A 10,304-nucleotide genomic window follows, 5' to 3' on the forward strand; every position below is an offset into this window, starting at 1 on the left:
GACTGCCACGAGAATATGTTGCGGAGTTCATCGAGGAGGAACTACAGATACTCTGTAAAGCAAGAAGTGCCATCTTGTCCCATCTGTTTGGGAAGGGATAAGTGTGATTTCAGAAAAGGAGATGCCTAAAGCTTTGATACCACTGTATTAGAAGGGCACCACCACACCGCCAACTGAAAGAATAAACATGATCATACTTTTAGCACTTCAAAACAATTTTACTGAGAGGGGGAGAGAAACAAAAATCCACTCGAGAGACACGGAGTGGCGGAGTTCCACTCCAAGAGTGCACTGGCCCCAAAACCCTAGCACCCCTTTCGGTATTTCAGGTTACAAGTGTTGGGTATTCTTCTGCTTCCTGCAATATGGAATGCTAGAAGGAGACCCGCCTTTACATATTTGAAGGCCCTTGGCCTTGAAAAGCACAGCTATGAAAAACTTTCATCCCGAGAAGTAACATGATCCAAAAACTGGCGCTCAAAAAGCAGGCCAGCAATTTGCGGAAACCCGTACACACTGCCATGTCATCATCCTTCCACGTTTTTAGGGTTCTACCATATGGTTTGTCACGTCATCAACCTTTCGCGATTGCCGGTGGGTCCATATAGGATACCACGTCAGCGCTTTAACTAGGCCAATTGTCGACACATTGGTCTTCTTTAGTGGCTCTAACCCCCATGGGGCCTTGCCACGTCACCAACTTGTGACACTCATAATGTGCGATTAGAATTGATAAATCATAGCACACGTGAGATTTTCATGGGTGAGTAGGAGAAGAGGTTTATTCCCCTAATGAATGAGTTGCGTAATCAGGTCTTTTGGCATACTGTCCTTGAAAACATGCTGCTATCCTGAGAGCTAGCTGCTAATGGAAGTGTCAAATACAGAGTGTTATTGTCAATGTAGCTTTTGCACTCAGCTCTAGCGAGACTAGGATTCCGCAACTCTGAACTCTCCACATGTTTTATTATAGCTAACGTGTTTAACTTAACATTAGTTATCTTGACTACATGAAGAAAAACAAATGAATGTGCACATAGTGTACATGCCAACATGATGCAATATATCCATATTCCTGTGCCAACCAAAGCCGAAAGTCTAGGAGAGTACATATTAGCTACGGCGCACGAGTTGTTTGTTCTTGATCATGGAGTCCTTGCTTTTCATTACGTGTACTTTGATGGGCACGTATCATTTTGCTGCTTGTGCAGGCACCTCTGATGATCCATCTTAGGATGCTAGAGGTTTTAATTTGATTTAACCTTAGAGCTTGAAGCACATGCCATTTCACATTTTGCTAGCCTTTGTAGATTTTAGTACAGATTTTGGTGAGTCGTTTGTTAATACAATCACATAAAAAAATAATTTTTGTTTATCAAGCCCAGCTAGCTCTAATTCAAGCAAAGGCGACAGCAGAAGTGGCACAAGCGAAGCAATTGGTCCTGGAAAAAGATATTCGTCTGAGGTCTGCAGACCTAGCTTTGGCAAACTTGAAACGAGTCTGGCCCTAAGCTTTTCTCAACTTTTAGCATATGTTATTTGTTCCCATCCTCACCTTTTTTCTTTCTTGCATATTTCATTCACGTATTGTCCATTGGTCAATATTGATTGATGTAAGTTTTGAGGCTCCTTTTTTGATAATTTTTGCCCTTGCACAGGTTCACGTTGAATGCTATACACAACAAGCAGGGCCTAGCAGGAGTTGTTACCAATTTGAGGAGAATAATGTTGAACTTATCATGGAAGAAAGTGTGTTTGAATATGTGACACACCTTTAAACGGGGGAGGGGCCTGTAGAACACGTGTGGAGTGTGGTCCTTGATGTGGACAAATAGCAAAAGCTGGAGTATTAATAACACAAATTGGTAGACTTAATTCAGAAGAGAACAAAAAAAGGTGCTGAAGTATTTGGGGCCAGAATTGAAAGGAGTGTATTGATATGATACTTGGGGAGCTTTTTTGAAGTAGGTGACATAGGAAGGTTTGACAATCAAAGTGCTGGTATACACGGAGTAACTTAATGTAAGAGAATAGGAACAGAAATCAGGAAAAGGACTTTCTTGTCCTAAGGACTAGGGAAAGGTGCATCAGGAAGGGGAGATGGGGAAGCAAGGAAGCAAGCAAGGGGGGCGTGGGGGGTTAAGAAACTTCTTCATTTCTCGTCAAAAAGAGCCTGTTTTTCTTATCTGTTTGGACACATAACAGCATACGGGTTCGACAGTCTTTGAAGCTTCATTGTGGTTTCTTTTACTGGTGTAGAAAACTTTGAAGGTAGGGTACTCTCCTGTGTTAAGTGCAGCAACAAGGAAAGGGTTACATTGAGGAAAAATGAGGCATGCTCCCTGTATTATCATGCCCACAGCGACCAGTGAGTAGAGTTTAGCATCATTGCCGTTGCATCCGCATTGCTTGCACGTTCTCTACTCGAAAGAATTAATCTCCGTCTCCTGAGCATAGCTCACATAAAATTTTTGCTGCTTATGGTGGTGCAAATTTTTAGCAGCACGTAGGCCAAGACCTATCTGCAGAGGGAAATGGCAGAAGAGAGAATTGTTTTTTCTCGCTAAGCGAGTTAAATAAGCTATTTCACAATCACACTATCTGATTGGTATTAAGAGTTTCTAGATTCAAGGAAGCTGAAATTGAGAAGTGCAACCGCACAATAGTTAAATCGTTTTTACTACCAGTCCCGTCTAAAGTCTAGTGAGCCTCTGGTCGTGCACATTTAGTTTATAAAGTACTTCTATTGGCCATGTGCCTTTTAAATATTGTTATCTGCCTTGTCCTCATGGTAGGGGACCAATGATGTGGGGAACTGAACTTTGGCTGTATCCGGGGGTTTATGAGGTAAGCCAACGATTTAAGGGCGCTTGTGGAGATCCAAAGTTTCTTTTCTTAAGCCAGGTTGTGTCTGCTGCCCCTCTATATGGAAAATGGACCTGTGACTTGCGTTCATCTCCGTGTTCACAGATCAAGTTTATCATAGATGGAGTCTGGCAGATCGACCAAAGAAGGGAGATAATGACGAGGAATTCACACCACAATAACATCTTGCGAGTAGAACCTTGATAAAGCAAATTATTTTTGATGTGCAGGATGAAAGGGTTGTGAGAGAGTTCCAGTATTTTTCTTCTTCTGTGCTGGACACCTTATACATGGATGAGCTCTCGGTGATGCACCCATAACTACAGCATGATATAGTAATAGCTCTTTACAGAGGACAACGAGGACATCGTGGTAGGACTTAAATATTTGTGCAGTGCATTAATTAAGCTTTTATGAGAGCAGTCTGAAGCGTGATCGTTCTTCTTGATATCGAACATCTCTACGAATATACATGCCATCTAGAGCACATATTTTATCAAAATTTTGGTGGTGTATGTAGCCTATTTTTCGAAAAGCTAGACTCTGTTCAAGGTTGGTTGCATCTCAGCTTACAATTGTGCCCTTAGAGCTTGAAGCACATGCCATTTCACATTTTGCTAGCCTTTGTAGATTTTAGTACAGATTTTGGTGAGTCGTTTGTTAATACAATCACATAAAAAAATAAGTTTTGTTTATCAGGCCCAGCTAGCTCTAATTCAAGCAAAGGCGACAGCAGAAGTGGCACAAGCGAAGCAATTGGTCCTGGAAAAAGATATTCGTCTGAAGTCTGCAGACCTAGCATTGGCAAACTTGAAACGAGTCTGGCCCTAAGCTTTTCTCAACTTTTAGCATATGTTATTTGTTCCCATCCTCACCTTGTTTCTTTCTTGCATATTTCATTCACGTATTGTCCATTGGTCAATATTGATTGATGTAAGTTTTGAGGCTCCTTTTTTGATAATTTTTGCCCTTGCACAGGTTCACGTTGAATATTGGGGAGAAGGTGAAAGGGTAGAATTAGCAGGCAGCTTTAATGGGTGGAAGTATTTCATCTTGATGGAATCAGATCCAACATCAGAGATTAGCAAACCTGAAGGATCAAGGTAGGATTATAGAAAGGTTCTGGAGTATGCATGACGTTTGACATCATCTTTTGGTCACACCAAGCCTCCAAAGTTGATGGACCAGTACATTTTCATCAAAACAGTCATTTCTTACGTTTTGTTGCATAAAAATAAGATTAGGGATTTTTGTAGGACTTGAGATAAATTCCCTAGTTAACTTCAATGGGTTGGTGATCAGAACATATGATTGCTTCTCACTCACTATTTTTTGTTTTGCCAAAATAAATAGGTACAAAAAAGTTGAATGTTAACCATTCTGCAAACCTATCATCAAAGTTTCTATAGCCACGCTCAATACAAATAATATATGCATGTTTTCTTAGTTCCCTATTGTCCTTTAGGTTCATAAGGAGCTATGGAGCATGTCAAAAGAATAATACATCTCTTACCAAGGGGAATCTTGGGGACAAAGATGAAGTGCTAAATACAGCAAACATGAAAAAACTGGGTTCAACATTATGAGTTGTAGAATCCCATAGAAACTATTCAATATCTAGCCTAATTTGATCCTCATGACTAGATATGGTTACTACCTACAAAATGCATGTAGTTGTCACAAGAAACTAGCAATATTGAAAAAGCTATACTTGATATACTAGAGTGTTTCGTTTTCTTCTATAATTGAAAAAATCAACCATCGTTGTCTACTATGCAAAATAGGGTATTAGGTGCCCCAAAACTCAAGGAATATTAGCTTTATGTTACAATATGCGACATGGAAAATCAAAACTCCATTTGGATATCATGAAAGCCACCAAAAAAATCATAGAAGAGCTAAAATTGGCTAAAAAACAGGATTTGACAATTTTTGTAATTTGGTCATAACTTACAACTTTAACATTTATTTCTCCCTAGAAGCATCAGGACATGTTGAGGGCTACTAAAGATAGTTCTCTAGAATTATAGACCTCACAAACATGAATTCTAGAGTGGTATAGTTGCAAAAGGTTGAAAAAAGCCAAAAACAAGACCCGTTTTTTCACACAGTTTAGGTTGTGAAATGTTGTGCAAGGACAAGGTTAAAGATGGAATTGATATTCCAAAAAAATGTCGAGTTTTTTTCAGCTCATGAGACAACTTTCTAGATAGATAGCACCTCAAAATCCATTTTGAAACTCTTGACATAATTCAAGGAAAATGGTCACTTCACAGGACATAAAAATGTCCCATTACCAACGTAGTGTTAACTCTTCAAAAAAAAAAAACCTCCCGGAAAAATCACTGAAAGGAATTGTGTATGGTGGAAAACATTGAATCTTCTCAAGCATTGGCCTGTGCATGTCCAACTCCATTGGATTTGTGATTCGTTTTGTATGTACTTATGAATCATGATCAGTTTCAGTAGTGAGGCTCCATGGCAGATGGATAAATTGATACTATTAAACATCCGCATCTGTCTGTCCACTCTAATTGGAAGAATGGGTGAGGCAAGCTTTAAAGAGCAAGAGTTCAAACTCTTGGATGACTAGTGATTGCACAAATTATATGCTGTAGAGACTTTCTAGAGTTTTATATATTCTGCAGCTATACAATTCCTACATAGGTTACATATATTTGATTATATGAACGGTAGAAGACACATTCAAAAAGCTGTTAGAAAAGACAATTGTAGGCTCTACACAAACCTTTCAGATGAGCTGTTAGAAAAGGCAATTGTAGACTTTACACAACCTTTCAGATGAGAATTATCTTCAAATGATCATTGAACATGTAAACATGTGTGACTTTCAAACTCGAATATACATTGACGAATGTGTTCAAACCCTCAAGACCTACATGCTGATGTCTGAAATGCGGCAAATATTTGGAGGTCAGTAATGAAAGATCTCCATTGGAATTATGCTGTAAAGTTGCTCATAGTGCACCCTCACTTGCTCATAGGTATTAAGACTTGATGGCTTTTATAAATATTGCTTGGTAAATTTTGTCGATATTTTAATTCAAAGCTTCATATTAATTGTGACTACTCGATTAGAGAAGAATTCTCCACTGAGAAGAAAGCCATATTGATAAAAATATCACTTAAATGTCTTACCAAATTTCACAACCTAGTTATGGAAGTTGACCATTGATCCTCCCATTGTAAGTATCGCTAAACACTAGATTGTTCAATTATATATCTAGTTTTTAAAAGAAAAGGTGCAAACTCCACAATGCCACGAGGTTGATGCCTCTCATTACAAGTTGTTGGAGATTTTTTATGAAGTAAGGATCTCTTCCTTGTGCATCATGGTTCTTCATCTTCTTAAACCCTAGATTGTTCGATTATAAATCTAGTTTCTAAAGGAAAAGGTGTGAACTCCACAATGCCACAAGCTTGATGCCTCTCCACTACAAGTTGCAAGAGCTTCTTTTATGAAGCAAGGGGTCTCTTCCTTATGCATCACGGGTCTTCATCTTTTGTGTGCACGCAATTTGTAATTTTCTTTTAGATATATTATGTGCTAAGGTAATATATCAAGAAGCCCTCCAATCACTAATTAATGCTCAAATATTTCAATAAGGACGTAACATTCTTACATCTCAAGCATGATGAAGAAGCAACTGTTCTTTCAACTAATCCTTCACTAAAACATTATTCAATTATGCAAGTAGTAGTGCTCTCAATTATTCAATTATGCAAGTAGTAGTGCTCGCAATTGTGAATAAAATTGTGTTGCTCTCTCTCTCTCTCTCTCTCTCTCTCTCTCTCTCTCTCTCTCTCTCTCTCTCTCTCTCTCTCTCTCTCTCTCTCTCTCTCTCTCTCTCGTTACCCAAGTGTTTAAGAATGCTAAAACTCTACCAACATCATGTGAATAGATATAGTAAAATTAGTTGAAAGATATCATAGTTCTCCATGGGAAGCATAACTTTGAATTAGATGGTCACTCTACTTTTGTAGCGCTTTTAACTCCCTTGGTAAGGACTTGTGATGCAATTATTGGGATGGATTGGCGTTAGTTATCATGCTCACATCTAGTATGCTCTAGGAAACCTTTCCTTCATTAAAAATAAATAAGGGCAAGAAGTAACCATTCCAGGAAAGAATGGTCTATCAAAAGCTCAATTAGCCAAAAGCCACCTATAGTTTGGAAGGCCTTTGCAAAGGAAAAATAGTCAGATTTAATAAGGTTGAAGAGTCATTTTCTAACTTGAAACTATTGTCGCTAGAAGAATTCTTACATTTTTCTTCTAAAAAGATTTTTGAGCTCCCTCCGCTTAGGGAAGTGGATCATGACTTCAAGTCTATTTCACTCCATGAGCGAGTCTCAAAACACCATACAAAATGTCACTCCCAAAATCTATAGAGCTGAAGGAGCATCTTGGACAACTTACTGAGCAAGGATTCATATATCCAAGCACTTCTCTTTGGGGTGCACCTCTTCTCTTACAAGGAAGAAATTTGACATTGCATCGATTATCAAGATCTTAGTCAAGTGATTGTAAAGAACAAGTATCCAATTCCCTGTATTGATGAGATACATGATGGGCTAATTTGCAGCCAAAATGTTTAGAAAGATTGATCTTCAGTCTATTTATCACCGAACCCAAATTCAAGAGATAGACTTAAAACAACCTTCAATACTTGCTATGGTCATATAAGTTCATTGTAATGGATTTTGGACTCACTGATGCTCTTGTAGCTTGCAATTGTCTGAAGTAAGATATGTTTAGGGCCTTCTTGGATGATTTTGTGTTACTACTCTTTGATGATATCTTGAAATACGATAAGTTAAAAGAAGATCATGCAGGTTGTATGGAAAAAGTACTAGAACTTCTGCATTAGCATAAGCTCTATGTAAAAAGAAGTAAGTATGTCTTCTTACCCCAAAATTAGTTACCTTAGATTCATCATTTCACTTGAAGGAGACTGATCCAAATAAGATTAAAGACATTGTGGAATGCTCTAAACCTACTTGGCAAAGTGAAGTCAAAGGTTTTATAGGTATTCTAGAGTGGTATACAATTTTTGTATGGATTATGCTCTCAAAATTGCACCTTTAATAGATCTTTTAAAGAAAGAGACTAAGTTACTATCACAAGAATACCATAAAGCTTGTTGTAAGCAACTTGAGTAGTATCTTATTTTTGACCCATCCTCAAGCTTCTAGACTTCACCAAAGAGTTTGAAGAAATAATGGATGCAAGAGATCTTGCTTTAGGAAAGCTTTAAGTCAAGAAGGGAGAGCTGTGTCTTATGCCTCATGCAAGCTTTGAGTTCATGAGGTTATCTATGCCACCCATGACTTGGAAGTGTTAACAATCCCCCATGCTTTCAAGCTATATAGATATTATCTCCATAGACACTAATTTCAGGTGGTAATTGATCACAAGAGCCTAAAATGGATCTTCACTCAACTCACCATCAATGCACAACAACAAAGATATATAAAATTAATGGAAGAATATGCTTTTGATATCTGACTTGGACCATGTAAGGATATGTAGTAAAGTTGACATCTTTAAATGTAAATCTTTTCTAAGTGCAATTTTAGTAGGCTTGTAACCGTATTTTGAACAAGTCTTAAAAATCTGCCTCCAAGGTTATAGAGTATCAACCACTTGCAAGTATCTTACATGTAGATACAATACCTTTAAAGCATGAAGCTAAGAATCTGACTTGCTCTTTTCAAGATAAATTTCTTTACTAAAGAAACAAGTTATACATAAGGATTGTTACCATATTATGGTCATGATGTGTGTGAATACACTTAGGACCACTGGGGCATTGTCTTCCTCTAGGTTGTCGCATCACTACCACTGTGTAGCATTTGCGCATTGACATATCATAATGGTTGGAATATACATCAATTAGACATAAAGATTGTATTTTGGAACGTGATTTGCATGAGGAAGTGTATATATTTCAACCTCATGGTTTTTTTCAAGAAGGGAAGGAAAACAAGGAGTGTAGGCTTAAGAGAGCTTTGTAGGGTTTAAAGCAAGCTCCACGTAGTCTTCATGATGCGGCATACGACTTTGATGTCACTCTATCAGCACACTATTGGTTGCCTGATTTATGCATGCACTATGAGGCTAGATGTTCAATATGCAATCTCGTAGGTGAGAAAATTTATGTAGAGCCAAGGGTCTACGCATTGGAAGGTAGCTATGCGGATCTTTTGCTACTTGAGTGGCACTATATCTTCATACTTTTGTTTGTTGTAGCCTTATCTCCAAAAGGGACTCCACCCTAAGGAACGCCATTCCTAAATAGCCTTGCGTCAGGACATCCACACTATGCTTAGACCCTTAATGATATTCAAAAAAGCTACTTTTCTGTAGGAAGCAAGGATGCTATTCTTTGCTATAGAGATTCGATGGGAGATGGGCATTCTTTACTATAGAGAGCATCAAAAGGTATGAGAGTCAATGGTGATAGGCATTCTAAACTGTAGAGAGCATTGAAAGGTTTCATTCCAATACTTCTATGTAGAGAAATTGTAGACATAGTATATAAAAGAAAGATGCTAAAACCATTTAAGGGCCTCCCTATTACATTAAGCTCTAAGGATATCCACGATAACTTGAGTTGTACTCTCGTTCAGTCAATTGTTTGAGGATAATAAGAAATCTTGAAACATAATTGGGTTCCAATGGCTTCATACAGTGACATCCAAAATATTGAAGTGAATCTTCCATTGTGATTGTGGTGAAAATCCTTTTAGGTAACACGGGGGTTTTAAAAATCACCTTAATGAGAATGTGAGAAATATCCAAACCTATAATATTTGTCTTGACTAACATTAGATTTGCTACTTTAATGAGCATGTCATAGAATGCCATGAGCAATATCCAAAGCTGCAAAATTCAGCTTGACAAAAATTAGATGTGCTTCTTTAGTGAGCATGTTGAACACTTCCATAGTTGAATGATATCACCACTTCATTTATGAAATATCCTGGGGATTGTTGAAGCATGTGTATGATGCCTGAAGGAAAAACCATCTAGAGGAGGAGAACAAGGGTAATATATCCCACATGTAAAGTATCCAAGCCCATGGCCTACTAAGCCTCATTATCAATGCAAAATCAATGAAGAGATTTGTTCAAGACTATTAAGTTCTTGGTTCTCAAGTAAGAATTTTGTATTTTTGCCTTTACATATTTTATGCATCATGGTTAGTAGTACGATCTTTGAGGCTCCATAGTTTACATGTGGTATCGGAGCCTAGGAAGGCTCTCAATGTCATACAATCACCACTGTGCCAAATCTTTACCAACTCCATCTACTTGCTTCACCTTGCACAACTAGCCAATTGAGCCAAAGATTCTTGGCTCTGCTCAACCCATCAAGAAACAAACAATCATTCTTCTATTTGTTATGTGGAAAACA

The 10,304-nt window shown here is 38.0% G+C and overlaps 1 long non-coding RNA gene across 1 annotated transcript; it reads left to right on the forward strand.

The window, feature by feature from the left end:
- Positions 1 to 2,796: 2,796 nt before the first annotated feature.
- LOC147459958 (uncharacterized) lies at positions 2,797 to 3,298 on the forward strand. The gene is made up of 2 exons (XR_015187740.1): positions 2,797 to 2,847; positions 2,971 to 3,298. It is a non-coding gene; the product is annotated as an uncharacterized LOC147459958 (long non-coding RNA).
- The last annotated feature ends 7,006 nt before the right edge of the window (positions 3,299 to 10,304 follow it).

The sequence above is a fragment of the Adiantum capillus-veneris genome, chromosome 4 (genome assembly GCF_014529385.1).
Source record: "Adiantum capillus-veneris isolate H3 chromosome 4, ASM1452938v2, whole genome shotgun sequence".
Classification (NCBI taxonomy): Eukaryota; Viridiplantae; Streptophyta; class Polypodiopsida; order Polypodiales; family Pteridaceae; genus Adiantum; species Adiantum capillus-veneris.